The sequence below is a fragment of the Macaca nemestrina genome, chromosome 15 (assembly GCF_043159975.1).
Source record: "Macaca nemestrina isolate mMacNem1 chromosome 15, mMacNem.hap1, whole genome shotgun sequence".
In the NCBI taxonomy this organism is placed as follows: Eukaryota; Metazoa; Chordata; class Mammalia; order Primates; family Cercopithecidae; genus Macaca; species Macaca nemestrina.
In genome coordinates this window covers 110,732,561-110,750,008 of record NC_092139.1, presented here as the reverse complement: position 1 = coordinate 110,750,008, position 17,448 = coordinate 110,732,561, and the positions used below count along the sequence as shown (strand labels likewise).

Sequence of the window (17,448 nt, the reverse complement as noted above, 5' to 3'; positions counted from 1 at the left end):
CCATGCCTGGCTGTATCTGGCTTTTTCTTTTAACATTTTAGTTTAAGCATTTTCCCATATTGCTACACAGTCATCATTATTATTCTCAAGGGTTGGGCTGACCTGGGTTTCTAATCCTGTCTCTGCCATTTACTTTCTTTACTCCACATCACCCCCAGCAAGTTACCTGGCTAACCCCTCACCTGGGGGTCCTCTCACCATCCTCTCCGCCTGGATGACATGAAGCAGTGCTTGGACAGCGCTTAGGACAGTGCTCAGGACGTGCTCTCCATTTTCCTTCAGGAGTATCTCCCTCTGCAGAACGGGGCTAATACCCTATCATGCAAGGTGATTGTGAGAATTGGAAAGAATGCGTGTACTTTGCCTGGTGCCTTGTCATCCAAATGTATTTTATTAGAGAGAGCAGCAACATCCGCCCTCCCACCCCCCACCTTTTAAGCGGGTCCACGTGGAATGACGCTTATGGCGCAAGTCGGAGGAGCTCCTAATGACATTAGCTTCTCTGAATCCCTTGGGAGAGGAAACTTTATGATAGACTGTAGGATTACGTTTCCTGAACTTCCGGTCAGGTGCGGCGCTGCCCTGCCGCGCCCTCCACCTCTGGGTGCCGATGAAACCGCAAAACTCCGGCCCTGGGAAGCCAGTCCCAGGGACCACCACCGGCAAACTGCTTTGGGAGAGTAACCTGCGCCAACCTCGCAGTCCATTAAATAGGCACCCCTTTGATTGACAGGAGAAGTCACCAATACGCGTCCTGGGGCGTTCCCTCGTGCTCACAGGGGTTGAGCCGCCGCTCTACTCAGTTGGCCCAATCGGGGGCGCCGGGGAGGCTGTGGGGCGGGGCTCTGTGTCCGGCAGCCAATGGGCAGAGCCCAGAGGGAGAGGCGAGGGCGGTGCGGTCGCGGCTGGCGGCAGAAGCGGTCGCGGGGGGTCTGGGCCGGGCTGGGCAGCGCTGCTGAAGCAACAGCGGGAGCAGGAGCCGGGACGGAGCCGGGGCTGGAGACGCCGTCGCAGCCTGAGCGGAGTGTGCGGCGGATTGGGAGGTGAGTGGCCGCCGAGGTGAGGGGTCGCTGCGACGGTTGGGGCGCCGCGGGCGGGACGCGGGGGCGCTGGTCGGCGGCCGGGCCCGCGCCCTTTTAGGGCCGCCGCGCCGAGCTCCGCGCCCTGAGGGAAGCGGGTCGGGCCGCGCGGAACTTCCTGTCTCCGTGGGAGGGGGCGAGTGCTCGGGGCCCCGGGGGCGCCCGGAGAAGACATCTTGGGGAGGACGAGGGCGAGTGGGGTCGGCTCCGGGAAGGGGCGGGGGCCCATGGGGGCGGCGCTGTGGGAGCAGGGTAGTTTTCCGGGGTCCGGGGCCTGCCGAAGAGAGAAGTGCAGGAGCAGGCCGTCGGGGGTTAAGGGCTGCTAATGGAGTGGGGGAGGTGTAGACAGCTGCAGAAGGCGCTAGGGCGACTTTTGGAGGGACGCGATTTGGGAGGAAGCTGGGAATCCGAGGCGTGCAGAGGTTAGGCGAGGCTGCCGGAGCAGCGCTGGAGGGGAGGCGTGGCTGGGACGCTCCGGTGAGAGGGCAGGGCTTGGTCCTGGGGTGGCCTTGGGGGCGACGCAGGACACACGCGGATGCGCTGATTTGGGGCGCTTTGATGAGCGGCCTCCATTTCCTTCCTTCCCACCCTCCCCGTCCCGGCTCTGTGTGTGTGTGTGTGTCTGGGGAGGGCGGGGGGAGCAAAGCCCTTACCGCAGCTCGTCCTAGGGCTGGGGCCAAGCAGGAGAGGCTGGGGAGGTTTGCCCTTGTGACCCTCGTCGGAGTTTCCCCAGACTCACTGAATCAGAAATCCGAACTCCCTAACTCCTCTAGGGGCTTTTAAGCCTGACCAGGCATCCTGAGAGGTCCGCGATTGGAGAGGTAGTGACTGCTGCTCCTGTTGAATTTCATTGATTCAATGGGTTTCGACTCCATCAGAGAAAGTCGATTTTCTTTTCAGAAGGAGTTGGTTGGTCAGAGGAGCAAGCTGTGCTATTGCCTTGGGGCCCACACGGCTGCAGCTTTGAGGCTTAACAGGACCTGGGGATGCCACTCTCAGCTTGGGTGGCTGAGGGAAGGTGGCCTTTGACTGGGTGCGTGCACCATTCCTGGATCCTGTCTTCTCGTTTTACCCCTGCCTGTCCCGTGTTTTTGTGGTTAAGGGAGTAGGCTGCTCAGAGTCTCCAGGGCTACTTGGTACACTGTTCACCAAATACTGCCTTGCTGTCTTGATGAAAAGCAAGAGACCAGCTCAAAGAGTTTGAACCTCAGCTGCAGACGGTGAGCTCACACCTTCTTCCTTCCCTCCTTTTCAGTGCCTCCCTCTGCAGTTATTCCCATGTGCTGAAGTTCTGCTTTAACCCTCCTGGGATTGCCAGGTTGGAGCCCAGGGCAAGGGAGCTGACCAGGTGGGCAGTGTTGAATGCCAGCCCTCCTGTTCTTGCCCAAGATGTTGTCATTCCGCTTGATTCATGAGCCGGCCTGCATGCAGCCTCCTCGTAGAGACATTGAAGCTGTGCCAGTGCAGCTTGGATCTCTCTTGATTCACCTGGAAAACTTTCACTTGTGTGGACCTAAACTTAATTCTAGAGTTTGGCAGCCTCCGTGGTGAGGTTATGCTAGTTGAGATATGAAGCCACTACATCAAAAACATTTCTGTGGTGTGTGGTGTGTTTTTCTTTTGACAATAGTCTTAAAGCTTTAAGGAAAGTGGCCATTAGGCTGATGATATTTATTACTTGGGAAAGTAACATGGCACAGAGAAGTAGATGGGTGATTAGGTCTGCACTCTATCCACTTTTGGGAGAAGAATAACAACTCGTTTGAATGGAAATGGTATCCTTAGCTCGTGCTGCTTTGGGACTTGGAACTTTATTACTTTTAATCTCAAATGTATATGAAGTTGTGATGTGATATTTAAATAAGCTAGGCTGGGTGGGGTGGCTCACGCCTGGGATCCCAGCACTTTGGAAGGCCAAGGCGGGCAGATCACCTGAGGTCAGAACTTAAGAGACCAGCCTGGCCAACCTGGTGAAACCCCGTCTTTACTAAAGATACAAAAATTAAGGCTGGGCGTGGTGCCTCACGCCTGTAATCCCAGCACTTTGGGAGGGCCGGGGTGGGCGGATCACCTGAGGTCAGGAGTTCGAGACCAGCCTGACCAACATGGAGAAACCCCATGTCTACTAAAAATACAAAATTAGCCGGGCGTGGTGGTGCTCACATGTGTAATCCCAGCTACTCAGGAGGCTGAGGAAGGAGAATTGCTTGAAACCAGGAGGCAGAGGTTGCGGTGAGCCGAGATCGGGCTATTGCACTCCAGCCTAGGCAACAAGAGCAAAACTCCATCTCAAAAAAAAAAAAAAAATTAATCTGGCGTGGTGGTGCACATGTGTAATCTCAGCTACTTGGGAGGCTGTGGCATGATAATTGCTTGAACCCGGGAGATGGAAGTTGCAGTGAGCTGAGATCATGCCACTGCACTCTAGCCTGGGTGACAGAGACTCTGTCTAAAAATAAATAATCTAAAAGTATGCATATATTAAAAAAAAAAATCTGGGTTTCCAACATAGCATTCTGCAGGGAGATAACATTGACTTTTCCCTAATCCTGGGTACCCATCCACATCTCTGATGGCCAGGCATTTCTGGAGTGGGAGCAGAAGGGCATTTGTCCTTGCCTTTTTTTTTTTTTTCTATTTTTTGAGACAGAGTCTCCGCCTCCCGGGTTCATACGATTCCTCTGCCTCAGCCGCCTCAGTAGCTGGGATTACAGGTGCCTGCCACCTTGCCTGGCTAGTTTTTGTATTTTTAATAGAGATGGGGTTTCACCATGTTGGCCAGGGTGATCTGGAACTCCTGACCTCAAGTGATCTGCCCACCTTGGCCTCGCGCAAATGTCCTTGCCTTTTGTTTCTTTATACCTTGAAAGTCCGTGCTGTGTTAAGGGCGCCATGCTCTGGCTTCCTGATTCTGAAGGGGTTATCAGTGGATGATTCCGGATGTTGTGGAATGTCAAACAGATCGAAAGGTTTCTTTAATAATAGTGATGGCACCTTATGTTTAGAGTTTGCAGTGGCATTTACCAGATGCTCTCTGACCACCTTCATCAGGCCCAGCTGACTCGGGCCTGCTTTATCTGCCATCAGATTATAATGGCAGCTTTGTGGAGGCCACCCTGCAGATTATGCGATTAATGACTACATTCATGTGAGCGATAGTGCTGGCTTAGTTTTTTTCCAGTTAGGTTGTTTGGAATGGTAGTTGCATACCTGAGGGCAGTGCAGCAATGCCTTAGTTACGAAGTCAGTTTGCATTCCACAGGTAGAGTCTTTCCTTATGGCCAGGGCACTGATCCCTCACATACCAGAAAGTATCATTCGTCCTTGCCCCAGATAGACTCCAGATGCGTCCCAGTGGTGGTTCTTGGGTTAGTTTTGTAGGAATTTCTGCAGAATTTTAGTATTCAGATAAGTATGCTCTGTCTGTGGACTGGAGACAGGCTTCAAAGAATTCTCAAATTATTCTGCACAATGCATCATTTTTTGGTATCTCTGCAGTTCCAAGGGTAACTACTTGAGGGATAGTGGCCACCAAAGAGCACAAGTTTTGACATTTTGATGAAAAACACACATAAAACAATTAAAAACCATCTTTCCTTAAGTTACCTATTGAATTATGTTTATTCCCATAATTGCATGTTCATCTATCTGTTTGCTTAATAAAACTTAAAGCATCATAGAGTCTTTCTTGTTTCCTAGAATAAGGTCTTTTTTCTTTTCTTTTTTTTTTTTTTTTTTTTGAGATGGAGACTTGCTTTGTCACCCAGGCTAGAGTGCAGTGGCCTGATCTCGGCTCACTGCAAGCTCCACCTCCTGGGTTCACGCCATTCTCCTGCCTCAGCCTCCCAGGTAGCTGGAACTACAGGCGCCCGCCACCATGCCTGGCTATTTTCTTGTATTTTTAGTAGAGATGGGGTTTCACCGTGTTAGCCAAGATGGTCTCGATCTCCTGACCTTTGTAATCCACCCGCCTTGGCCTCCTAGAGTGCTGGGATTAGAGGCGTGAGCCACCGCATCTGGCGGGTCTTTTCAATTTTCAATTAGGAAAAAAAAAAAAAAAGAAATATATATATATATATATATATATATATATATATATATTTAAATAGAGATGGGATTTTTGCCATCTTTGCCAGGCTGGTCTCAAACCCCTGGCCTCAAGTGCTCCTCCCATCTCGGGTTCCCAGAGTGCTAGGATTACAGGTGTGAGCCACCACACCCGGCGTATTTTCAATCCTTAAAAAATCATTTACTTGTTTCTTGACTTCAGGCACTGAACTAGACAGAAATGAGAATATAGAAATAATAAAATGGGGCTGGGCGCAGTTCTCACGCCTGTAATCCCAGTACTGTGGGAGGCTGAGGCGGGAGGATCACTTGAGGTCAGGAGTTCGAGACCAGCTTGGCCAATATGGTGAAACCCCGTCTCTGCTAAAAATACAAAAATAGTCGGGCACGGTGGCAGGCGCCTATAATCCTAGCTACTCAGGAGGCTGAGGCAGGAGAATCACTAGAACCCAGGAGGCAGAGGCTGCAGTGAGCCGAGATTGCGCCACTGCACTCTAGCCTGGAAGGCAGAGTAAGACTCTGTCTCAAAAAAAAAAAAGAAAAAGAAAAAGAAAAGAAATAATAAAATGATGTTTCAGTTATCAAAGATCTCTCAAGAAACCTTAAAAACGATACGTGGCCGGGTGCGGTGGCTCAAGCCTGTAATCCCAGCACTTTGGGAGGCCGAGACGGGCGAATCACGAGGTCAGGAGATCGAGACCATCCTGGTTAATACGGTGAAACCCCGTCTCTACTGAAAAGTACAAAAAACTAGCCGGGCGAGGTGGCGGGTGCCTGTAGTCCCAGCTACTTGGGAGGCTGAGGCAGGAGAATGGCGTGAACCCGGGAGGCGGAGCTTGCAGTGAGCTGAGATCTGGCCACTGCACTCCAGCCTGGGCGACAGAGCGAGACTCCGTCTCAAAAAATAAAAAAAAAAACAAAAAAACAAAAAAACAAAAAAATGATACGTAAGGCTAGAGATTTTGCTGTACCTTTGGAAAGTGCATGTGTGGTGGTTTATAGAATGTTTTCTGTGGCCAGATAAAATTTATATGATTATTTTTCCTCCCAAGAATATGGGATAACAGAGGGGGAGGAGCATGGATGGAGACTAGGAGCCTTGGGGTCTTGTCCAGCCTTTTCCTGACTAACCCTGAGGTCTGGGACAATCAACACAGAACTCCGGGTCTCAGTTTTCACATTTGTAAATGGAAGAACTTAGAGGACCTTCACCTTTTGCAAATCTGATAGCAACTGTGACCCCTTCCCATGAAGGGGGACAGCTTCATAGGCCTGAACCCAGATTAAGAACTGAATCATTCCATCGCTAAGCTCCCTCTCACCTGTGATATTCTGTAATCCTCTTTTCTGGATCATCTTTGAGCTAATAATAATGCTGACTTGGATTTGTAGAAGGTGCGCTTTCCAAAGCACTTCCACCTCTCATCTTTGGTCCTCAAAACATTTCGGAGTGGTATGGGTGGCAATAGATATTCCTTCCTGTGATGAAGCAAGTGGGCCAGGCTTGGTCAGCACGTTGATGGAGCACACAGCCAGAGGCCGTCCTGAGACCAGAACTGGGGCTCCTGGTTGCCATCCTGAGGCTTTTCCATTAGGCTTTGCTTCCTTGGTGGTTGTCATTATGAGTTATATTTGGCAGTTCAAATATCCCAGAATGTGTCACTCACAGAGGAAACTATTTGTTCATCTGCCGAAAGGACTGTTTTTCTCTCTGAGTTTGGATCGCTAAACACCTTTCTGTATGTGAAAAGGCTACTCATTTGTTTTTGTTATTTTTTCTTGCCACATTTTTCATAGGGACAGTTTGTAGGGCTTGAGTGTTTTGAGCAGACTTATTTAATGCTTATTGATGAAAGAGTACATTAAAATGACTACTTCTCAGTTGCTTAGCACTTGAGATAGTTGTGAAATAAATGTTAAGTAAAAATTCCAAATGTCTGACTTGTCCTATCCAAATATGTCCTCACAGATGAGGTGCTTTCTGCAGTCTAGGAGGCTCCTCCCTGGGCCCAGAGCCGCTGGGTGGGTTTGAAAGTTGGGTGTGGATTGTGCCAGTGGCCAGGACTGTCCAACAGTGGCTTCTTGTGGCCTTCTGGCCAGACTCCTAACATTTTATGGACTAATTTTTTCGGTTTATTGAAAGAGTACACATTCTCAGCTATATAAAGAGCTCACATATGTAAAAGAACACTGAACTTAGGCCGGGTGTGGTGACTCATGCCTATAATTCCAGCACTTTAGGAGGCCGAGGTGGGTGGATCATGAGGTCAGGAGTTTGAGACCAGCCTGGCCAATATGATGAAACCCCATCTCTACTAAAAATACGAAAACTAGCTGGTCGTGGTGGCGGGTGCCTGTAGTCCCAGCTACTGGGGAGGCTGAGGCAGGAGAATGGCTTGAATCCAGGAGGCGGAGGTTGCAGTCAGCCAAGATTGTGCCGCTGCACTCCAGCCTGGGTGACAGAGCGAGACTCCGTCTCAAAAAAAAAAAAAGAAGACCACTGAACTTTAGAGCCTCACAGGTATTAGGTGGCTTATTTCTGATGAAAATAATCATAATAAAGATGTTTTTTATTTTTATTTTTTAAAATAATACTTCTGGTCTATTTCTGAAAGATGTTTTGAATACTCAGACGTGGGAGCTGATAGTACTGCACACAGTAGACGTCACTCAGTGTGGAGTGTGTGCGGAGAATCCACCTGTCTTCCTGTTATGTCACGTGTGATGCGACTATTGATAGAGTTGCAGCCAGCTGGGGCACGCCATTAAGCTGCCCATGGAAGTACCTCTTTTTATTTTCATTTCACTCCCTGGACTGAGAGTGTTTGGAGGATATCTCAGTGGCTCCTGTGGAGGGAGCATCTGTGGGTGGAAGGCAGCGGGCAAGGTGGGTCAGAGGGAGTGGTCCTGGCCACTGCATGTCTGGTGCCCCGGCTCTGCCTGCAGCTCTGGAATCTGGAGGTAAAGATGGTGGCTGCTCTGTAAAGGCAGCTCAGTATAGGCAGCAGGCCTGGAAACTATCTTTATTCATTGTGGCAGTACCAGATAGGAGTGTGTACAAAGTACTGCATGACAGGAGGGCGGGTCTCACTGTCCTCAGGACACTGCAGAGCTGACCTTCAGGGAGGTGACTTGGGAGGGATTGTGCCAGAGCCACAGGTGCTGTCCAGGTGGGGCCAGTGGGAAGGACCGTTCTGGGCAGGGCTGCAGAGCTCTGAAGAACAAGCAGTGGCTGAGAGAGAGGGCTCACACCTGTAATCCCAATACTTTGGGAAGCTGAGGTGGGTGGATCACTCGAGGCCAGGAGTTTAAGACCAGCCTGGCCAACATAGCAAAACCCTGTCTCTACTAAAAGTACAAAAATTAGCTGGGTGTGGTGGTTTGTGACTGTGATCCCAGGTACTTGGGAGGCTGAGGCCGGAGAATTGCTTGAACCTGGGAAGCAGAGATTGCAGTGAGCCAAGATAGTGCCACTGCATTCCAGCCTGGGCGACAGGCGAGATTGTCTCAAAAAAAAAAAAAAAAAAAAAAAAAAAAAAAGGACAAGGGGTGTGTGTAAGAGGGTGGGGGCAGGGAAGGCTTCAGGTTGTGACCTGCCTTATATTCTCCTGGAGGACAGTTCACTGGGGAGCAGTTTCTGGGTATTTAAAATACCGTGATGAAGATCTTCAGAGAAGCAAGATGTCAGTTGAGAAGTCAGGGATGCAGATGGGGCAGGGGTAATTCAGGTTACTCAATTTCACAAAGGTCACCTCTGTCCCTGGGAGTCTCAAGGATTGCAATCTGTGTTCCTAGGAAGCAGTGGCTCCACTCCAATGAGAGGGACTTTTTGAGTGGGAATGGCCTCAGCCTTGACTCATTCTCTTAAACTGCATTTATGTGTTTGGTTGGGAATGCAGTAACTGTGTGGGTTCTGCTTCTCTCTCTTTTTTTTTTTTAAATTTTGAGGCAGAGTTTTGCTCTTGTCGCCCAGGCTGGAGTGCAGTGGTACGATCTCGGCTCACTGCAACCTCTGCCTCCCGGGTTCCAGCGATTCTCCTGCCTCAGCCTCCCAGGTAGCTGGGATTATAGGCATGCACCATTATGCCCAGCTAATTTTTGTATTTTTTGCAGAGATGGGGTTTTACCATGTTGGCCAGGCTGGTCTCAAACTCGTGACCTCAAATGGCCCGCCTGCCTTGGCCTCCCAAAGTGCTGGGATTTCGGGCATGAGCCACCGTGCCTGGCTGTTTCTCTTTCCATATGGTTTATGCTTACAGATCCTTAAGGTTAGTATGTCACTTTCACTGTTAGTTCCTGCAGAAGAAAGGTAATTTTGCAATAAGGTATTCAAGGTTAAGAACATGGTTTTGGAGTCATACAGCCCTTGGGTGTGGGTTCGAGCTCCATCACTAGGTGACTGTGTGGCTTTTGGCCAAATGCTTCAACGTCTCCAAAACTCGAGTGTCCTAGTCAGTCGGGGCTGCTATAATAAAGATGCAGTGGCTTGTCAACAGCAGAAATTTCTTCCTTATGGTTCAGCAGGCTGCAAGTCTGAGATCAGGGTACAGCATGGTTGGGTTCTGAGGAGGGTCCTTTTTCATGTTGCAGATTGCTGACTTCTTATAGCCTCACATGGCAGAAAGAAGGCGAGAGAGCTCTCGGTACTTTCTATAAAGGCACAAGTGGCTGGGTGCGGTGGCTCATGCCTGTAATCCCAACACTTTTGGAGGGTGAGGCAGGAGGATCACTTGATGCCAGGAGTTCATGGCCAGCCTGGGTAACATAGTGAGACCCTATCTCGACAAAAACTAGAAAAAAAAAGTTGTAAGAACACTAGTCCCATTCATGAGGGCCCTGCCTAATTAGCTTCCAAAGGCCCTACTTCCTAATGCCATCCAACTGAGGGGCAGAATTTCAACATACGAATTTTGGGAGGATCCATACATGCAGTCAGTCCTTTGCGCCAGGATACTGAGCGCCCTGCCTCATAGGATTTTGGCGGGGCAGCATGAGGTGATGGACCCCAGGAGCCCAGCATGTGTACCTGGTCACAGTGCTTCTGCAGTCACTCTGTCACTCAAGTGAATTTGCCAGCAAACTATACCTTTAAAATGCTCCAAGTGATTTTATCCAGTTCTATTTAAAAATCCTTCCAAAACTTTTTGGACCTTTCCTTGGTGACTCGGGGTCACGGGTGTGTGCGTGGGTAATTGGTGTGGGTGAAGCCTCCTGCCCTGCATGGACTCCCCTCGTATCCTGGCACTTATAGGGCCTGTCTTCTTTCTTCTCACCACCTTTTGTAAGCTGCTGTTGGCACCTGGCACGTTTGTTGGGGTGAGGGCCTGGTGATGGTCATATCCTCCCTGGGTTTTGAGGGCAGCCCTGCCATGCAGAGGCCTTGCTCTCTTCTGGGTTGGTGATTCTCTGGGATGGTTCTAGAAAGCCTGACCCTGGGATCAATGGATGTTGCTTGACTACACTACAGGTAGTGACTCAGGACTGGAAGGGAGTACTGGTGATGATAGCTTATCCCTAGGTGATGAGAAATAGGACTTAGAAAGCAAATGATAAAGCTGTGAGCACTGCTCACTTATGTGAAATTGTGTGAAGATAACATGTAGCAGTGATAGTTAAGGTTTTAGAATTATGGGAAGTTTTTCCTTGTTTTCCAAACTGTACCATTGCCCTTTTACTTTTAGATTAATGTTTAAGTAATAACTTTGTAATTTAAAAAAGTATAAATAAAAAGAGCTTGGTTGTCTAGGCATTTGCATTTTACCAATAAGCTTTCCATAGCTCTCCTTTTGTTTTCAGAACAGCCTTGTTGTTTTGGTTCCCTATTCATTGTTCAGAGGGGAAAGAGAGGTAGAGCTGAAGGGGTCAGTGGTTTTGCCTGAGGCCACCAGCCAAGACCCCATATAGGCCTCTGAGCCCAAGCCCAGAGCTTCCAGGGAGGCCTGTGATGAGGCCTCTGCCTGGACCTGCAGGGTGGTCTTTAGATAGGATCAACCGTGGCTAGTATTTTGAAGTTTAAATGAAATCTTCTTATTGTAAAGTGATACCCACACCGCACTTTGTGAACATTTTCATATTTTAAACTGCATTTGTCTTTCATTATATTAAATTATGTTGTCGCCAACTGAGCGTGCCAAGATCGTGAATTGTGGTCTTCAGAGGAACCACAGAGCAGGCAGTGCTCCCCGTACAGACCTCCAAGCCTACTATTAGTGGGTTTTGTAGCTGTCTGATTGGCTGGAACTGGCTGCCTGCTCGCCACTTAGCTCGCACGTGGTGATGCTTTAATTAAGCAATTGCGACCTTTGCTCCTGCAAATGTGTCATCAGATAAGGAGTCTGGGCATGTACCACCAAGGAGGATATGCGTGGGGGGTGTAGAGTCAGTGGTGAGGGGCTGTCTGCACAGGCCCCTGTGTTCTTAAGTTTTCTGAGGGACCATTCAAGAAGCTTTACATTCCTGCCCATTTAATTCTTGCAATAAGATGGTGTTCTCTCCACTTGGCGCATCAGTAAACCTAAGCTCAGAGAGATTAAGTGGCCTTCAGAGGGTCACCATCAGAGCTGGTGCTCTGCCTACTGAAGCCCACACTCATTTCACCTCCTCTGTCTGGCTGGAATAAGTAAGTTGTGAATCGCTCTCAGATGTGAACATCTTTAAAAGATAATCTTTCTCCCCCACCTCTGAGAAACATAGACGTGAGGCAGATTATGTGTGTCTTTTGCTTAAGATGGGATTTATGTCTGTAACTAACTTGGTTAAGATAATCTGAAAGTTTACAGCCATTTACACAGCAGGGAGATAAGGGCAGAAAAGGGAGAGCTGCTGGTGTGCGGTCAAGGCCGTGGGTGACTCGCTGGTGCACCCACACCATAATGCATCCCATGTGGGACAGGAGGAAGATTCCAGAGGCCCTGGCTTAGGAGTGCCTCACCTTTGGCAGATGCATTCTAAAAGGCATCTTATGCTGTTAAAGAGCAGGTAGACAAGGGAAAAGAAATTGCGTTTCTTCAGAGTGCTGCACTTTGTAAAATTGTGAAAGGTCTTCACATTTTGTCAACATTGTGATATCACATAAGAGCATTTGCTCAGGTATATTAGAACAGATATTTGTGTGTTTTTTTTTTTTTTTTTTTTTTTTTTTAAAGTCAGATTTTCACTCTGTCGCCCAGGCTGGAGTGCAGTGGCACGATCTTGGCTCACTGCAGGCTCCACCTCCCGGAGTCATGCCATTCTCCTGCCTCAGCCTCCCAAGTAGCTGGGACTACAGGCGCCCGCCACCACGCCAGACAAATTTTTTGTATTTTTAGTAGAGACGGGGTTTCGCCGTGTTGGCCAGGATGGTCTCCATCTCCTGACCTCGTGATCTGCCTGCCTCGGCCTCCCGAAGTGCTGGGATTACAAGCGTGAGCCACCGTGCCCGGCTGATATTTGTTTTTATGCTTGGGATAGTCATCACTTTTGTGTCGAATGACTTCTTTTTTGCTTTCTTTAAATCTTTTAAAAATTGAAGGCTCAACATAGAAAACAATGTTCTAAATAAGAAACTCTCTTTGTAGTTTACCTTCCACACACGAAGCGGTTTTTATGTATCTTGATCAAGTAACCTATTCCCTGCCAACTTTGTACCAAGCTTCAGAAGAGGCAAGAGAGGTATGTTGTCACTGTCCTTCCTCAAGGCAACGCTTTGAGGTTGTTAGTTTGAACATGAGGAAGCTGTAGGTAGTGAGATGGGTGCCTAGTTGAAGGCCTTCCAGTTTGTAGATGGGAGAGATCTGAAGCTTGAACTGACCTCACTGTTTTCTTTTCAGTAACTGACGTTGTTATGATTGTATTATTCAGATTCACTTAAATATTTTCTCAAGTATTTTCCATGTTTTACCATCATCTTCAAAAAGATGATTAATGGTTATATTATCCTGTTGATATAATGAGATTAAAACATTCCTTAGTGCTGGACATTTTAGGTTATTTCCACTTTTTTGCTAAGGTAGATGAATTTGCAGTTTATAGTTTCATCCATGTAGTTATTGGTTCCTGGGGATAAATCCCCAGGAATAGAAATCTTGTATTAAAGGGTATGAACACATTAAGAGTGTTTTTGAAAGCCTGTCTTGCTGCTTGTAAGTTTATTTTTCTGATTTTTTGGGTGAAAAAATGGAGATTCTTTCTACAGCGCTTGCCTTGGCCTTTAGAACTTCCAAGTATCTGTGAGATAAGAAAGTTCTGTGAGGGTTTCTTAAATGAGTCACATTTCCTTCCTAAGTTTCTGGATATCATTTTAGTTGAATTGGTTGCTTTACTTTGATGAGCAAGGAACGATGTTTTAGAAAATCCTTACTACTTGATTATTAATCCCTAGAGCTAACGTTCCACATTCCCAAGGTGGTGAGTGCTTATGGTCGCCTTCCTCCATCAGCGCAGCCAGCGTGGTAGGTATCTCACAGACCTTCTCTAGCTTGCTTTTCCTCACTTGGGGGATGCATATTGGAAAGACTGCAGGGTTCTTCTGGGAGGCAGCCTGGGGGTCTTGTGGGCCTTTGGAGTTATCTCTAGCTTCTAGATGCTGCTGTCATGGGTGTTCCTGGCTCTGTTCATCTCCAGAGACAAGCATCTCAAAGGCAACATGGGAAGTTTATAGCACTGGTGCTTGCTCGCCTTGTTTGCTTGCTTGTTTTTCTATTCTGGTCTGCTGTGGAACTTGTCACCAAATCCCCTCCCCATGGACTGATTTTCCTACCCTCCACTATCCCTTAGGTATTCACTCTCAGACTGAGCAGTGTCCTGTTTTCCTGGTGGCTCATTTGCCAGGATCTGCAAAGGACAAGGTGCTTAGCAGGGACAGAGAGGAGCTCCAGGTGGGGAGCAGTGGCCGGGCCAGCCGACCTCAGTGCTAACCCCTGGGTCCCCTCCCTTGAATTCCTGCGATGCCTCCACCATATCCACCCTCTCCCCCCAGGGGCTGTTTCCCTTTTAGTTCTCTTGCCTTACTGTGGGCAAAAGCTTGCTCTTCTTGGTTCCTCTTATCCCAGCTAAGAAAAGCTGATGTTCATAACAAAATGAAGAGACTTGACTACACAGGAAGGTAGAAATAAGAGGAAACAGTCAGAAACAGTGCAGGCATACAAGTGTCTTGCTTCCCAAGCACAGGCAGGTTTTTGTGCCCACACTCCAGGGCTCGTCTGACTGCACTGGCTCTGCCAGGCGCTGCCCAGCTTCCTGCTTCCCCTCCCAGCCCTGCTGCTTCTTGTCAGTAAAACAAAATTTTAGACTAATGCTTTGCTTGATGCTTCGGGGGCTGTAGTTCTATCACAAGTGTGGAAATTGTACTTTGCCCTGGTTTCTACAGATGCCTAAACATGTCTAGGTTGCCGTTGCCTTGGCAACTGGCTGAACTGTTGGTTGTGTGCGTGGTGAAGGTTCTGGCAGGGGCTGGATGGAAGCCCCAGGTCGTCCTTAGAGCTTTTCAGCCAAGCTGGTGGTTGCTCCCAAGCCCAGAGCCATATGCTTTTAGCTCCTGTTTGTCGTTTGGAGCTTCCCATTTTATTTCCCTGAGAAATCCCTGCTCGGCTGCCCTAGACTTGGGTGGGTGGTATGGCATGGCATGCCTTGCACTGATAGGGCTGATTTCTTTCGAGACTGGATTTTTGGTAACACAAGACGCAGTTCCTTAGCAGCCTTTGGCCTAAGCTTTATTTGAGGTCGGACGGGGTGCAAGGGCTGCTCGTGCTCTCCCTTCAAGTTCCTTCTGCTTCTTAGGCCTGGGGCTGCTTGTTGGGGCCTAGAGCTGGGCCTTGCCTGAGAGTCCTGCAAAAGCAGGGCCTTCCAGTGTGCCAGAGGGGTACTCCTGACCACCTGTAAGTCATGGGAAGCAAGTTAATGTGATTGGATCACTGCAGTGCCACATAGTATGTCTCCTTTTATGAAGACTGAGTGAAAGCGTTGGTATAATCAATTCCAGTCTTATCCTTTGTTATTTTCTTTAATGCTTCTTGTATTTCCTTTTCGATTTATTTCTTTTCTTCTTAGTCTTGCAAATGGATGTGGGGGTTGGGGCTGGCTCATCACCTCCCCTTACAGCTCAGACAAGTCACCTTCCTTGAAGTTTTTTGGGTGTACGCTCATTTCCAGAATTGCTGTTTTTGACCCATGCTTTTCTCTCTGCTGCCTCTATTAGGAACTTGCAGGTTCACGAAATTTAGAAATAATTAACATGAGCTCTTACTAGTAAGTAAAGAGGTGAGTAGCGAGAGAAACCTCTTCCAATCCTCCAAACCCTCCGAAAGCCTCAGGTTAGCAGTTTGCTTGGTGGAGGTGGAGACAAACTCAGTCCATTGGGAACTCGTGGAGGTACCAGGTGGGAGAGGGGAGTTCTCTCCTTGGGGTAGAGTTGGCAAATTACCAGCCCCCACAAAGGCTGCAAAGCCTTGCTCCCCAGTCCCTGTGCATCCTGCTGTCCAGGATGTCTGGCTTTTGGGGCCCTGACCTGGAACCTGGGTTGCTTTTCCCCATAGGAGGGCCTCTGTCTGGAGCAGAGGTACAGGGACAAGCCTCTGCTGTGTTTTGGTCTTGAACCAGCCCAGTCCGGTGAGGCTACAAGTGCCTGTGGTGAGCTGTAACTAGTAAGGAGCTCCGCAGCCAGGTTGCCTGGGCTTGAATCCCAGCTCTGAGATTGGTTGTGATACCTATGTCACCTTTGAAATGGGGATCATGATAGGATTGTTGTGCAGATGGGATGCATGAACGTGTGCCCTGCACTTGGGTTGGCATTGCCCTTAGAGAGCTCCACTGTAGCACAGCCATTGGTGCCTCTGAGCCTGCCAACCATCTTGCCTTGGGACTCTTTGATTCCCACTTTACAGTTGAGGAAATGGCTCAGAGAATCTTATTATTTCAGATCTGGGTCTACCTCAGGGTTCTCTCTTCAAAGCACTGGGGTCTTCCACAGTGGCCCTGGCTCCCCAGCAAATTAGAGAGTGACTGCCAGGGGACTGCTCCATCAGTGCTGTGCCCACCAGGCATAGTTTGTAGACAGAGTTTTTTTTTTTTTTTTTGAGATGGAGTTTCACTCTTGTTGCCCAGGCTGGAGTGCAGTGGTGTGATCCTGTCTCACCGCAACCTCCGCCTCCCAGGTTCAAGCGTTTCTCCCAAGTAGCTGGCATTACAGGCATGCACTACCACGCTGGGCTAATTTTGTATTTTTAGTAGAGATAGGGTTTCTTCATCTTGGTCAGGCTGGTCTTGAACTCCCGACCTCAGGTGATCTGCCCGCCTCGGCCTCCCAAAGTGCTGGGATTATAGGCATGAGCCACTGTGCCTGGCCTGTAGATAGATTTTTTTTAATGCCTCCATACACACACATACACACACACATAAAGCATTTGTATGTTACTGAAATGGGAGAGTTCCCTGGACCCCTTTGAAGTACTTGGGACAGGGATGTTGCTGGTTTGCTCAGACCCCTCACGGGACGGGGAGCATGCAGGTAAGCAAGTGCAGGAGCCAAGGGGAGCACTTTTGGGCTCCGGCGTCACAGCAGTGTCTAGGGTTGTTACGGTGCTCATTTAGCCCTCCTGTCCAGGGATGGCTTAAGTGTTAAACGGCTTAAGAGTCAGTGTGACAGCCTTTTTGGGTTCAGTATCCTGAATTGTCTGGTGTCCAGGAAGAATCAGGTCACGTGGACTTGAAGGATGGTGAATGCGGGATTTTATTGAGTGATGGAGGTGGCTCTCAGCAGTATGGGGAGCTGGAGATGGGACGGAGTGGGAAGGTGACCTTTTCCTGGGGTTTGGCCATTCTGCAGCCGATCTCCTTTCCAGCTGCCCCCAGCTGAACTCCTCTCGACTTCCTCACTTCTCTCCTCTGCCACTCTTCTGCTCCTGGGGTCTGGGATTTGGGGTTTGTATGGGCACAGGATGACAGGGGGGCATGGTGGGCCGAAAGGCAACATTTGGGTGCGAAAACAGGAATACCTGTTCTCATTTAGGGCCTTGGGTCCAGGCTTGAGGGTGGGGCGCTCACCCGGGACCCTGTCCTCCTTCCTCCTGTTTATGTCATTACTATATATAAAGGATACTGTGATTATGATTAACAAAATACCAGTTTACTTTAAAACTTGAATTTACAGTAGCCTTTTGTCATCTGGATTTTCTAAATCATTGAATGCGAAAAATACTATTATTTAGGAATCTAGCAACCTTGTTGATCTTTAAAAGGCTTGAGTTCAGAAAAAGTTTATTGTTGCCCTTTTCTTGCTCTGTGTTTTGGTGTCTGCCCTTCTGTCTGTCTGGCATCTGTGTGAGTC

General features: G+C 48.7%; 1 protein-coding gene across 4 annotated transcripts in view; it reads left to right on the top strand.

The window, feature by feature from the left end:
• Positions 1 to 447: 447 nt before the first annotated feature.
• The window catches only part of LOC105464331 (protein kinase C and casein kinase substrate in neurons 2), a 145,948-nt gene continuing 128,947 nt past the window's right edge, over positions 448 to 17,448 (top strand). Inside the window, exon 1 of one of the 4 annotated variants that reach the window (XM_011712138.2) lies at positions 448 to 1,043. The gene's annotated coding sequence lies outside the window, so the exon portion shown is untranslated. Of the gene's footprint in view, positions 1,044 to 2,280; positions 2,300 to 8,015; positions 8,035 to 17,448 lie in introns of those variants that run through there. The other 3 variants (XM_011712135.3, XM_071080689.1, XM_071080691.1) reach the window with 3 other exon arrangements.